Below are 13,644 nucleotides of genomic sequence, written 5' to 3'. Positions count from 1 at the left end.
AAATGTAATGTATATGGGTCAAATTGGAATTTTAGCAAATATGATTGTTTACAGCCTTGTCTCTACTGTAGGGTAACAGCTTTTCTCTTCTTATTAGTTGCTGAACTCTTTGTTTAGTGTAGGATTAATTTTATGAGTATAAAATAAACTGAAAGTAGATAATTATAAAAATTTAGAGACAGAACAAGAAAGGGAGGAAAAAGAAAGGTAGGAGAGTTGGCAGGAAGGAGAGTAGGATGGAAAATATCACTATGCTCCTAAATCTGTATGTATAAAATACTTGAAATTTGTTCACATTAAAACAATTTAAGGCTGGTGCTGTGGCTCAACAGGCTAATCCTCCGCCTTGCAGCACCGGCACACCGGGTTCTAGTCCCGGTTGGGGCGCCAGATTCTATCCCTGTTGCCCCTCTTCCAGGCCAGCTCTCTGCTATGGCCCGGGAAGGCAGTGGAGGATGGCCCAAGTGCTTGGGCCCTGCACCCGCATGGGAGACCAGGAGAAGCACCTGGCTCCAAGCTTCGGATCAGCACGATGCGCCAGCCGCAGCAGCCATTGGAGGGTGAACCAACGGCAAAAAGGAAGACCTTTCTCTCTGTATCTTTCTCTCACTATCCACTCTGCCTGTCAAAAAAAAAATTTTTAATAAATAAATTTAAAAAAATAAAGCAACGAAAATAACTATGTGGTTTTGCTGGTATCTCTTAAATTACAGCCTTTCTATGCCTCTTTCTTTGTACCATTATTCTCTGGAATGCACATAAATCTTTATATAAGTCTTTCTATTTCTCTATGTTTATAATCTTCTCTTTTGTCAATGACTTTAAAAAAGCAAATTTATCTGAAACCCTCCTTGTCCCTCATTTGCATAGATTTTTTATTATTATTATTATTATTATTTTTGACAGGCAGAGTGGATAGTGAAAGAGAGACAGAGAGAAAGGTCTTCCTTTTGCTGTTGGTTCACCCTCCAATGGCCGCTACGGCGGGCGCATCATGCTGATCCGTAGCCAGGAGTCAGGTGCTTCTCCTGGTCTCCCATGCGGGTGCAGGGCCCAAGCACTTGGGCCATCCTCCACTGCCTTCCCGGGCCACAGCAGAGAGCTGGCCTGGAAGAGGGGCAACTGGGATAGAATCCGGCGCCCCAACCGGGACTAGAACCTGGTGTGCCGGCGCCACAAGGCGGAGGATTAGCCTGTTAAGCCACGGCGCCGCTGGCCTCATTTGCATAGATTTTGTCAAGATTGAATTTTAAAACATTTAGCCATACTTTGTCAAGTGAATGCTTGTGAATATAGCTCTATAATATTCAAAATCAAAAGGACTTTCTGAAGATTATTTATGTCCTTGAAGGGCAGAATTGCAGCAAGAGAGATGAGAGAGAGAGAGAGAGAGAGAGAGAGAGAGAGAGAGAGATCTTCCACCCACTGGTTCACTCCTAAAATGGCCAAAATGACTAAACAAAAGCCAGGAGCCAGGGGCCAGGAGATTCTTCTAGGTTTCCCACATAGGTGCAGCAGCTCAAGCACTAGGGCCAACCTCTGCTGCATTCCCAGTAACATTACTAGGGAGCTGGGTTTGAAGTGGAGCAGCAAGGACAAGAATAGGCTCCCAAATGTGATGCTAGCTTCACAGGCTGCAGCTTAACCCACTATGCCGAAACATCAGCCCAAAAATGACATTTAAAGCTATGAAGAGTTTATTTCCTTAGTCACATGGTTATCTGATGACACTTATTCAAGGGTAATCCTTTCTTAGTTGTTTATTATCAATATCTTCTTTTGGATTTTGTACTTGGAAAGCACTTTTGATGTAATCAAATGGTTTCAATGTCATGTTAATTAGATAGCAAATCCTATTTGATATAATATGCTAATATCAGTCACTACATCTTTAAAACAAATTTAATGCTTGAGATTTATTGGACCACCCAGATTAAGTATAAATGAAAGGAAGCTAGGCTGCACATACTTGGAAGGTCTACTTTACTTTTGTACCCACACACAGGCACATCTGTTCACTGCCCTCACCCCTACAAAGATAGATAAGATAGATATAGACATATATCCATAGGCATATGTGGGGGGCATAGAGTTTCCTATTGCTGTTGTAAAAATTATTTCAAATTTAGTGGCAAAACAATTCAAATTAAATAGCTTACATTTTTTTCAGGTCAGAAATCAAAGAAATTTTAAGGGATGAATTTCCTTTTGAGGCTTTAGTACAAAAACTCTTCCCTTGCATCTTAGTTTCTCGAAGCTGCCTGCATTCCTTAGTGTGTGGCTTCCATTCCGTCTGCAAAGTCAGGGGCATACCACCTTCAACATTCTGCTTCTGCTTTCATTATCACATATCCTCCTCTAATTGACCCTCAAGTCTTCTGTATTTGAGACTCTTGTGATTACAGTGGGCTCATCTACAAAATCCACATAATCCTGGATAATCAATGTCCTTAATTTAGTTACATCTGTGAAGTCCTTTTTGCTTGAAAAGTAACATATTCACAGGCTATGGAGATTAGGACATGGACATTTCAAAGCCATTATGAGCCTGATAGAAAGAGAGAGAGAAAAAAAAAGAGCAATTGCCTAAGAGAGACACATGTCAAAACAAAAGCATCCGGGAAGCTGTACAAAAATTCATTATCTAAATTTCTCTTTTATTTTCTTTTTTGGCTATTGACCCATAGCCTATTTTACAGATTAAAAAAATCAATAAAGCAAATATTGAATTCCTGTTACCTGAGATAAAAGTGTTACCAAAGAATGCAGATGGACAGTTACCCAATGCATCTCACCAATTAACTATTCTCAATATGATATTGTACAACTTTCTATTTGTGGACTTAATACAGACACATACAATAGTACAACATTTACCTTCACAGACAGTAAAACCAGGATTATAGAATAAAAATAACTGAGTTCTGAAGATTTAACTTTTCTGCCGGCGCCACAGCTCACTAGGCTAATCCTCCACCTTGCAGCGCTGGCACACCGGGTTCTAGTCCCAGTCGGGGCACTGTATTCTGTCCTGGTTGCCCCTCTTCCAGGCCAGCTCTCTGCTGTGGCCCGGCAGTGCGGTGGAGGATGGTCCAAGTGCTTCGGCCCTGCACCCCATGGGAGACCAGGAGAAGCACCTGGCTCCTGCCATCGGATCAGCGCGGTGTGCCGGCCGCAGCGCGTCAGCCGTGGCGGCCATTGGAGGGTAAACCAATGGCAAAGGAAGACCTTTCTCTCTGTCTCTCTCTCTCACTGTCCACTCTGCCTGTCAAAAAAAAAAAAAAAAAAAAAAAAAAAAGATTTAACTTTTCATGATGGATTTTTGCTTTTTCTTAGTTTTTAGAAACTTCCAAATCCATTTTCACCATGTATAAAGTGCTCCTTGGGCAATTCCAAGTTTTTCAGATGCTTTTTCATCCACAGGAAATTTGGGGAAATTTTTTCCTGCAGGCATTAAGAACACTGCATACAATAATACAAAATACCACTTATGCATCTGAGCTTTTCACCACTGTATTCAGAAAGCTGCCTTATTGAGTAGCATTGTGAAATAACTTTCAAGGGTTTATTTAAATACATAAAAACTGCTGTTCTACAATGCTTTCAGATGCAATAACTTTAATTACAGACATACAACCTATAACCATGGAGATTATCTGTAAAGGGAAACAGGCTCTTAGACAAATATTCCTATATCACAGAGATAGAGACCAGAGGGAATATGTGGTCTACTTGGACATTCTCAAACACACATAGTGAATTATTGTCATCATCTGGTTTGGTGACAGCATTACAGCACAGTTTCTCGAATGATATTTTCAAAGGGTCCTGCTAGAACCTGAGAGTTACAAAGCTCTCTGTATGCATGTGTAAATCAGTGGTGGAGAAGGAATTGAATTGGAGTGATAGACTGCGTGATGAGGACAACACTGCTGATTTTTGCGAATATCATGAGCTGAAGGTAGTTCAAAGAATGAGGGTACAGATACTGGAGGAAAAACAGATTAAAATATGCAAATTCTCATACAACATGTCACATTATGAGCAGAATTCAGGTAAGGGCAGAAGATTAGGAAACATTAGTTAAAAATGAATAAATGTGTACTTGTAGATTTTTTTATGTATGGAAAAATGGATCTTATATTTCTTTATACTTTTGTAGAACACATAAAGAAATAAAGCCCAAGGGCAGGCAGAATAAATGAGAAAAATGAAATGACAGAAAGAATTAAGTCTCAAGTGCCTTGGCTAAGCAAATTTAAATGCCTTGCTGTGTTCTTAAAGAAAAAAAAAAAAAGATTTAGATTTGTTCTGTTTGTTTCCTTTCCTGAGTTTTTGGTCAGTACTTGTTATTTTTGTTCTACTTTTGCGCTGGATTTTTGTTTGCTTGTTTTTATTTTTATTTAAATGAGTGAATTCTTTTAAGTGTTTTTGACAGGAATTTACGTTCATATATCCAGAGGGGACACACATGACATTTTCCCTTGGAGCATATTGGCAGAGATGGTGAGAATTTTCTTCTTCTTTAGGTTATTTAATAGCTGCCTGGTAGAATTAAATAGTTCTTTCTACATAGCTTGGCTCTCTCAATGTAACAACTGCATAATTAGACATAAAATAATTTTGCATCAGTCTCTAAGAAACTGGTTATCAAATTATATGTTTCTAAAATGTCTTTTATTCATTTCACAGTCATGGCCTCAATTTTTAGCATAACAATTTCCAGTTATGGTAAGCTTGGACATGAGAATAGTGTGACTTGGTTGTATGCGTACAATCCTGACACCTGATGGTCCTGGGGGAATGCAGGGTGGCACAAAGCTGCCCTGTTGTTACAGTCCTTCTTGAAAGATTGCCTGAAGTGATGTCACATCAGACATTCAAGTCTAGTTGACACTGAAACATCACTTACAAAAATGGTTGCTTTAGGCATATTTTTATTTGAGCTATGACAACTCCATAAAATCATATAAAAGACATACCTGTGGAAGCAACATTAATCAATTTCTTTTTCTATTATGTTTCCTATGTACTTATTTTTAATACATTTTCAATTTGTACTTTATTTTTCAGATTTCTCTTACAGACATTTCAATAGAAAATTGATAAAGAATGTTTTCATTTATCTTTAATAGCAGAGTGAAAGAATCTTCATTTTCTTTTTGTTTTTAACTTTGTTTAGTAGATATAAATTTCCAAAGTACAGTTTATGAATTACAATGGTTTTTTCCTCCCCATAACTTCCCCTGACCTACAACCCTCCCATCTCTGCTCCCTCTCCCATTCCATTCACATCAAGATTCATTTTCGATTACCTTTATATACAGAAGATCAATTTAGTATATATTAAGTAAAGATTTCATCAGTTTGCCCCCCCACACAACACAAAGTGCCAAATACTGTTTGAGCACTAGTCATATCATTAATCCACATTGAAATACACATTAAGGACAGAGATCCTAAATGGGGAGTAAATGCACAGTGACTCCTATTGTTGACTTAAAAAATTGACACTGTTGTTTAAGGTGTCAGCAATCTCCCCAGGCTCTAGTCATGAGTTGCCAAGGCCATGGAAGCCCCCTGAGCTCACAGACGTTTATCTTATTTTGACAAGGCCATAGTCAAAGTGGAAGTTCTCTCCTCCCTTCAGAGAAAGGTATCTCCTTCTTTGATGGCCCGTTCTTTCCACTGGGATCCACTGGGATCTCATGCGCAGAGATCTTTCATTTAGTTTTTTTTTTTTTTTTTTCCAGATTGTCTTGGCTTTCCATGCCTAAAATACTCTCAAGAGCTCTTCAGCCAGATCCGAATGCCTTACGGGCTGATTCTGAGGCCAGAGTGCTATATTTAGGACAACTGTCATTCTATGAGTCGGCTATGTATCCCACTTCCCATTTTGGATCGTTCTCTCCTTTTTTTATTCCATCAGTTAGTATTAGCAGACACTAGTCTTGTTTGTGTGATCCCTTTGACTCTTAGACCTATCAGTATGATCAATTGTGAACTGAAATTGATCACTTGGACTAGTGAGGTGGCATTGGTACATGCAACCTTGATGGGATTGTATTGGAATCACCTGGTATGTTTCTAAGTTCACCACTTGGGGCAAGTCAGCTTGAGCATGTCCCAAATAGTACATCCCCTCCCTCTCTTATTTTCATTCTTATATTTAACAGAGATCACTTTTCAGTTAACTTTAAATACCTAAGAATAATTTTGTGTTAATTACATAGCTCAACCAATGGTATTAAGTAGAAGAAACAAAAATTCTAAAAGGGATACAGTATTAAATTTTACATCAACAGTGATGATAAGGGGTGATCAAGTCATTGTTTCTCATAGTGTCCATTTCACTTCAACAGATTTCCTTTTTGATGCTCGGTTAGTTGTCACCAATCAGGGAGAACATATGACTTTTATCCCTCTGGGACTGGCTTATTTCAGACAGCATGATGTTTTCCAGGTTCCTCCATTTTGTTGCAAATGACCGGATTTCATTTTTGTTTACTGCTGTATAGTATTCTATGGAGTACATGTCCCATAATTTCTTTATCCAGTCTACTGTTGATGGGCATTTAGGTTGATTCCAGGTCTTAGCTATTGTGAATTGAGCAGCATTAAACATTAAGGTGCAGACCGCTTTTTTGTTTGCCAATTTAATTTCCTTTGGGTAAATTCCAAGGAGTGGGATGGCTGGGTGGAATGATAGGGTTATATTCAGGTTTCTGAGCAATCTCCAGAATGACTTCCACAGTGGCTTTACCAGTTTGCATTCCCACCAACAGTGGGTTAGTGTCCCTTTTCCCCACATCCTCGCCAGCATCTGTTGTTGGTAGATTTCTGAATGTGAGCCATTCTCGCCGGGGTGAGGTGAAACCTCATTGTGGTTTTGATTTGCTCCTCCAAAAGCAGAGAGTCCACTTAACACAGTCATAGTATAACAAGAAAAAAACACCACAGTGAGGGAAGAAGAATTCAAAGAATATCTCCACAATGCCAAGGAACAAACACAGAAACTGAGGGAACAAGAACAAGGAAGACATTATGATGCCCCCAAATGAACAAGACACCCCAAGCCAAGATTATGAAGATGATGAGATAGAAGAAATGCAAGATATGATTTCAAAAAAATTATGATAAGAACAATTAGAAGTTTTCAAAAGCAAAGTCTTGAACTACAGAAATCCTTACAGGACAGGATAGAAAATATCTCTTCTGAAAATGAAATCTTAAGGAGGAATCAAAATGAAATGCAGAAACTAGTAGAACAGGAAAGTGTGAGAGTGAAGAGAAATCAAAATGAAATGAAGAACTCAATAGAAACAAATGACAAACACATTAAAGAGCCTTAAAAACAGAGTCAGTGAGACAGAAGAGAGAATATTGGACTTAGAAGACAGAGAACAGGAAAGTGTACAATCAAACAAAAGAAAAGAAGAAGAAATTAGAAATCTAAAAAATATTGTTGGGAATCTACAGGATACTATTAAAAAACTCAACATTCAAACTTTAGATGATACAAACCCAGACACAGATGAAGAACATTGGGATTTTTAAAGTAGCACATTTACTCATATGTTATGGTAACTACATTTACATTTCCTGTTATTATTAGAAGACAAAAGGAAGGTCAAGATTATTCACAAATAATATATCTCCTCTGTTAATTCTTTAGCACAATGTTATTCATTTTGTTTATTTATTTATTATCTTTATTTGAAATACAGAATGAGAGAGAGAGAGAGAGAGAGAAAGAAGTAGAGAGAGAGAGAAAAAAAAAATCTTCCACCCATTGGTTTATTCCCCAAATGCCTGCAACAGCCTGGCAGCCAGGAGGGCCTGGACTAAGCTGAATCTAGGAGTCAGGAACTACTCCATCTGGGTCTCTAATGCGGGTGGCAGAAACCCAAGTACTTGAGCCATTACTTGCTGCCTTCTATTTTGCATATTAGCAGGAATCCAGCTCAAAAGTGAAGATGGAATTTGGTACCAGGCACTCTGATATGGGATGCAGGTGCCCCAAAAGGCAGGTTAACCTGCTCCATCAGAATGCCTGCCCAACTTTTACTATTCTGATTCCAAAATTAACACATATTCATCAGAACATTTTGTCATAATATTATTAAATAATTAACCCGCTGTCTATATAAAATTACAAACACTTTGGTATAAATATCATTGAGTTTACCTTTGTACATAGAGATGAATATATAAAGAAAGATGTGAATGGAACATAGACAAATGGGGCTGACGCTGTGGTGCAGTGGGTTAAAGCCCTGGTCTGAAGCACCGGCATCCCATTTGGGCGCCATTTTGGATCCCAGCTGCTCCACTTCCAATCTAGCTCTCTGCTGTGGTCTGGGAAAGCAGTAGAAGATGGCCAAGCCCTTGGGCCCCTGCACTATGTGGGAGACCTGGAAGAAGCTCCTGGCTCCTGGCTCCTGGCTCCTGGCTCCCAGCTTCAGATCAGCACAGCTTCTGCTGTTACGGCCAATTTGGGAGTGAACCATTGGATGGAGCACCTCTCTCTCTCTCTCTCTCTCTCTCTCTCTCTCTGCCTCTCCTCTCTCTGTGTTATCTCTGACTTTCAAATTAATAAATAAATCTTAAAAAAAAACAAATGCCACCTACAGAGAATTGTAACTCATGTGCATGCACCTGTATAAAACTTTATGTCCTGCATTTGCCTTTTTATATCATGAGTATCTTCAGGTACTGATTGAATCATTGAAACATTTAATTGATTGATTGATTGATTGATTGATTGATTTTGACAGGCAGAGTGGATAGTGAGAGAGAGACAGAGAGAAAGGTCTTCCTTTTTGCCGTTGGTTCACCCTCCAATGGCCGCTGCGGCCGGCGCATCTCGCTGATCCGAAGCCAGGAGCCAGGTGCCCCTCCTGGTCTCCTATGCGGGGGCAGGGCCCAACCACCTGGGCCATCCTCCACTGTACTTCCGGGCCATAGCAAAGAGCTGGCCTGGAAGAGGGGCAACCGGGATAGAATCCGGCACCCCAACTGGGACTAGAACCTGGTGTGCCGGCGCCGCAAGGCGAAAGATTAGCTTGTTAAGCCACGGCGCCGGCCGAAACATTTCATTTTTAAGAGAACATTCCATTCTACCCATTCTACGTAATCAGTAACATTTTGTCATCAGTACAGGAAACAGTTAATTTAATTTACAATGTTACTCTTAGAAATGCTGTTTTGTTAAAAGTACTTTTATTTTTATTAGCTTTGTGAGGATTATGAGAATTTTTTGTTTCTTCTCTGGTTTCTTCTTGCTAGATTGCCTTTTGCTCATGCATAGAATGTTATATGCACTTTCTTCAAATCTTTCTTCTAGAAAAAAAGCATCTCCATAAATTTTTTCATGGTTTTGCTCAAATTAACTTTAGCAATACCTTCCTGTGCCTTTACCCTGACCTTGAATTTTCAAGGCTTATTTCTTTTATCCTCAGTCGAACAATAATTTCTGCATTGTCAGGGTATTTGTAATGAGTATTTTCTTCATGCATAAAGGAATCCTAAGTACTTGTTGCACACATAAATTAATTACATGTGTAAGTCACACAACCTTGTAAGGGGCTTTGAGTTCACAGCACTTCCTAATTGTGATGATTCATTTTCTTACAAATAAATACCTTGAAATAAAGAAACATTTGTGAATTAATTTTGATAATTTGAACTCTATGAATCTAGGCGTATGCTCAATGAATTTTATGTTGTGATGTTTTCATCACATATCAAGACACTGTGAAATCCAGTGTAGCAAGGTGCTCAGTATTAAAATCTCATTAATGATAGAATTTAATTTTGCAATAATGATTTACCCACCCTTGAATACTAATCATATTCCACTATAATATCTGAATATCCATATAGAAATTAAGCTAGCATATGTGTAATTCATGGAGAGACAAGGTTGAAAATCAATATTTATGAACTAGAATATTCACTATTTCTCATGGCTAATGTCATCAATATTTTTACAGGAAATTCAAATAGAACTAATAATGTTTTAAAAGAAAAAACATCTATTCCCATAATTTCACTTTCAGTAGCTGGAAGTTTTTTGGTTTCAAGAACAAACCTATTCCTATTTTAGTAAAACTTTCATTGTAAACAATTTTGTTTTGAGTATTTATGCATCAATTATTCCTGTCTACCTACCTTCTAGTCTTTATGAAATTTTTCCTCCAGTGAGGTGATTATTTTAAAGAGAGAAGACATTCTAAATTAGAGTTTCATAATATGAAAAGTTTCTTTAATCATCTGTAAAATCCCTCCCTTTATCAATGAAGAGAAAAAATGGAATCTAGGAGATATTCCCTATCAAGAGTGAAGAGAGTTTCTGGAATATACATTAAAACGCTATCAATGGGGAAATTTTTATTCCTGAAATAGTTAAAAATCATAAAGAAATATATTTGAGGATACCAAATGACACAAGAAACATAATTTTCCTGATATATTTTGCTTTAATTATTTTTCTTCCCAACTGCTGACTATCATTTAGCTGGGTCTTCCTGTCACCCTAATTTATACTTCTAGGATTAGAATATAAAGTGGAACAGCAATTGTCTTATGTGTTTTGCACATTTCAATTACATTTTTCCCTTTCGAACAGATGCAATTCCATATTGTTTGTTTGTTAAAGAGAAGAAGAAATAGTGGTAATGATGGAGAAGGATAAAAAAGTCACAGGGAGACATAAAAAGAGAAGAAAAAGAAGAATTTACACATATGGCAGACAGGAATAATCCTATACGCCTATGTTTTGACTCCTAAATACTCAGTGGCCAACTACAGAGCCATTCTCTGTAAAATATATCATTCCATATATCTTTTAATTAGAATTGCATAATTTGTGAAAATTGTTTTGTTTTATCTCTATAAAGTATGGTCTCCTAGCATTTTCAAACTTCTAATAAGTACTAAATACAATTTTTATACAGAATCTCAGGTTTCTGTTGTTGTTTATTATGCCCTATGAACCTCAGGAAGTATATGAGATGTGTTTTTTTGTTTGTTTTTTGTTTTTTTGTTATTTGTTTTTTGTTTTTTGACAGGCAGAGTGGAAAGTGAGAGAGAGAGAGACAGAGAGAAAGGTCTTCCTTTTTACTGTTGGTTCACCCTCCAATGGCCGCTGTGGCCGGCGCATCTCGCTGATCCGAAGCCAGGAGCCAGGTGCTTCTCCTGGTCTCCCATGCTGGTGTAGGGCCCAAGGACTTGCGCCATCCTCCACTGCCTTCCCGGGCCTTAGCAGAGAGCTGGCCTGGGAGAGGGGCAACCAGGATACAATCCTGTGTGCCAGCACCGCAAGGCGGAGGATTAGCCTGTTAAGCCATGGCGCAGGCCATGAGATGTGTTTTTAATACATGCATGATCTATATCTATTATCTTACTCCCATGAAATCAATGTATTGTACAAATTACAATATATTTTCCTTGGGAATCAAATTCTGGAAATATTTAATAAGAATAATTTATCATACTATATTTTATATTTCTGTTTTCAGAGTTTTGCACCCAATTCAGAGATACTGAGTGGACAGGATTATATGTTCTACCATGTTGAATGTATGAATGCTGATTTTCAACCATTTTTTAATTTCTAAAAATAACAGTATTATATGTTTTAACTTAAGGTAGCATTTTCCTCAACATATAGTTCCATTTAAGGAATATAATAAAGTAATCAATAAATATGTGCTAGGTAAATGAAAACATAAACAGCAACTTATAAGAATTATTGAAACTACCTGAATGTGTGTATTTACTTTCTTGTTTCCCTGTTCTTATTCACTGAAAACAAATTTAAAAAAAATTTTCTTGCTTGTTTTCCAAGTAATATATGAAAGAATGTTCCATCCTGCCACCTGAATGCCACACACACACACACACATCAAAACAGTAAATCTCACAGGCATTTTATTTGTTCAGCATACAATTCAGCGCTAGATGCTGAGCCACGAATCTTGCATTCTTCACATCTGAACAGTGAAGAAATGAATACAACTGTACAAGTGTCTCCACTTGTTAAGGTGTCTAGGACTTCTTCCTGGCTCGAGCCATTTCACTCATTGTGGTATTCTCTGACTCAACCTCTCAGGATGTTTATCACTGTCTTAGTTAAGACTGCACTAACAAACCAACCTGCATTTATAGATGGAACAATTAACAACGAACATTATGTCTCAACTGTTCTGGACCCTGGAAGTCTGTATTCATATGGTTGGGTTCCTGTGAGGGGGCTCTTCCAGCACTTCTTTTTGTTTCATCATGGCAGAGAGTGAGCAATCTATCCCTGGCCTTTTATAAGGGCACTGATCCTATCTGTGGGGACTTTGCCCTCCTGACCTACTTATTTCCCAAACATCACTGCTTCAAATAGCATCACACTGGAGTTTAGAGCTTCACCATCTTAATTTGGGGAGGGCACAGACATGAAGTACAAAACATCCACACCCTGCAATCCTTCCTCCACTAACTGAACTACATTAGATTCTCAGCATACTTATATTAGAGTAAATTTCCCTCCATCCATTTTTTTTTTCCTTAACTGATCTGTAGCCCCTCTTATAAAGCTGTCTCTGAGGTGGAAGCTAATTCTTTCATATTCTACATCTATCAAAGCTGTCTTAATTGGATATTGCCACCACCCCAAAGTATACAAATAGATACTTATATCTTCACCTTAGGGATATATCCTTGCTGCTTGGGTACTCAGGCCATCTAAAACCTACATGAGCTCTCCTCTCATCACCAGCACTTAACAAGCTCAAATTGATGGAAACATCTAAATATCTGTCTACCTTTCCTGTGTCAGCACTCAGACATGAGTGCAAAAAGGAGTTGCAAATTTAAACAAATTGATGAGCATTAAAATCATGGCCACTGATCTCAACTAGACAACTGGCACTGGCTCACAAACATTTTATGTTGTTTCTCTACTTTAATAACAACTGGTTATCTCATTCTCTGCTTGAAAATAACACAGCCTATACACATGCTGACATAGTCCATGATTCTATTTTCTTCACCTCTTCTTATTGGTGCAGTGTTCCTCTTCACATCTAAAGTCTCCATTCTCTGCCCCAAATACTCCTGAGTTAACCTCTTGAAACTGTTTATCTACACTCTATTCACAGTGTGCTATATTTTCATAGCTCCCTCTACTATCCCACTGTAATTATCCTTTCACTACCTGGGGCCTCCAACACATTGAACTCATTAATGCTTTGCTGTCTCTGAAGCATTGGTGTGCTCTTCCACGACCAACTATGACGTGGAATCCTCATGTATACATTGGTTCTTTTAATCACCTGATACAGAATCTTTAACCTATGAAACCACGAAATGGTTAAATCTAACTCATAGTTTAAGTTTCTTCCTTGCAGTTGCAGCTGGCTAAAGAGAAATATGAAACTATATTTAACTGCTCTTACCATACCTTTCAGTTATGAGCAACAGATTATTCTTCATTGCTACATGCCCAGTATACAAATGTACTTAATCTATTCATCCATCCATGCTTGGTAATTATTTGCTCTTAGATTATATTCCTTTTTCCTTTTATTCTTTTCTATAACCTCCTTTCAAGAAGCATGCAGAACACAACTACTTCTTATCACCTGCATT

Source organism: Lepus europaeus, chromosome 8, assembly GCF_033115175.1.
Source record: "Lepus europaeus isolate LE1 chromosome 8, mLepTim1.pri, whole genome shotgun sequence".
In the NCBI taxonomy this organism is placed as follows: Eukaryota; Metazoa; Chordata; class Mammalia; order Lagomorpha; family Leporidae; genus Lepus; species Lepus europaeus.
The sequence above is the reverse complement of the archived record's forward strand: the minus strand, read 5'-3'. Positions refer to the sequence as shown.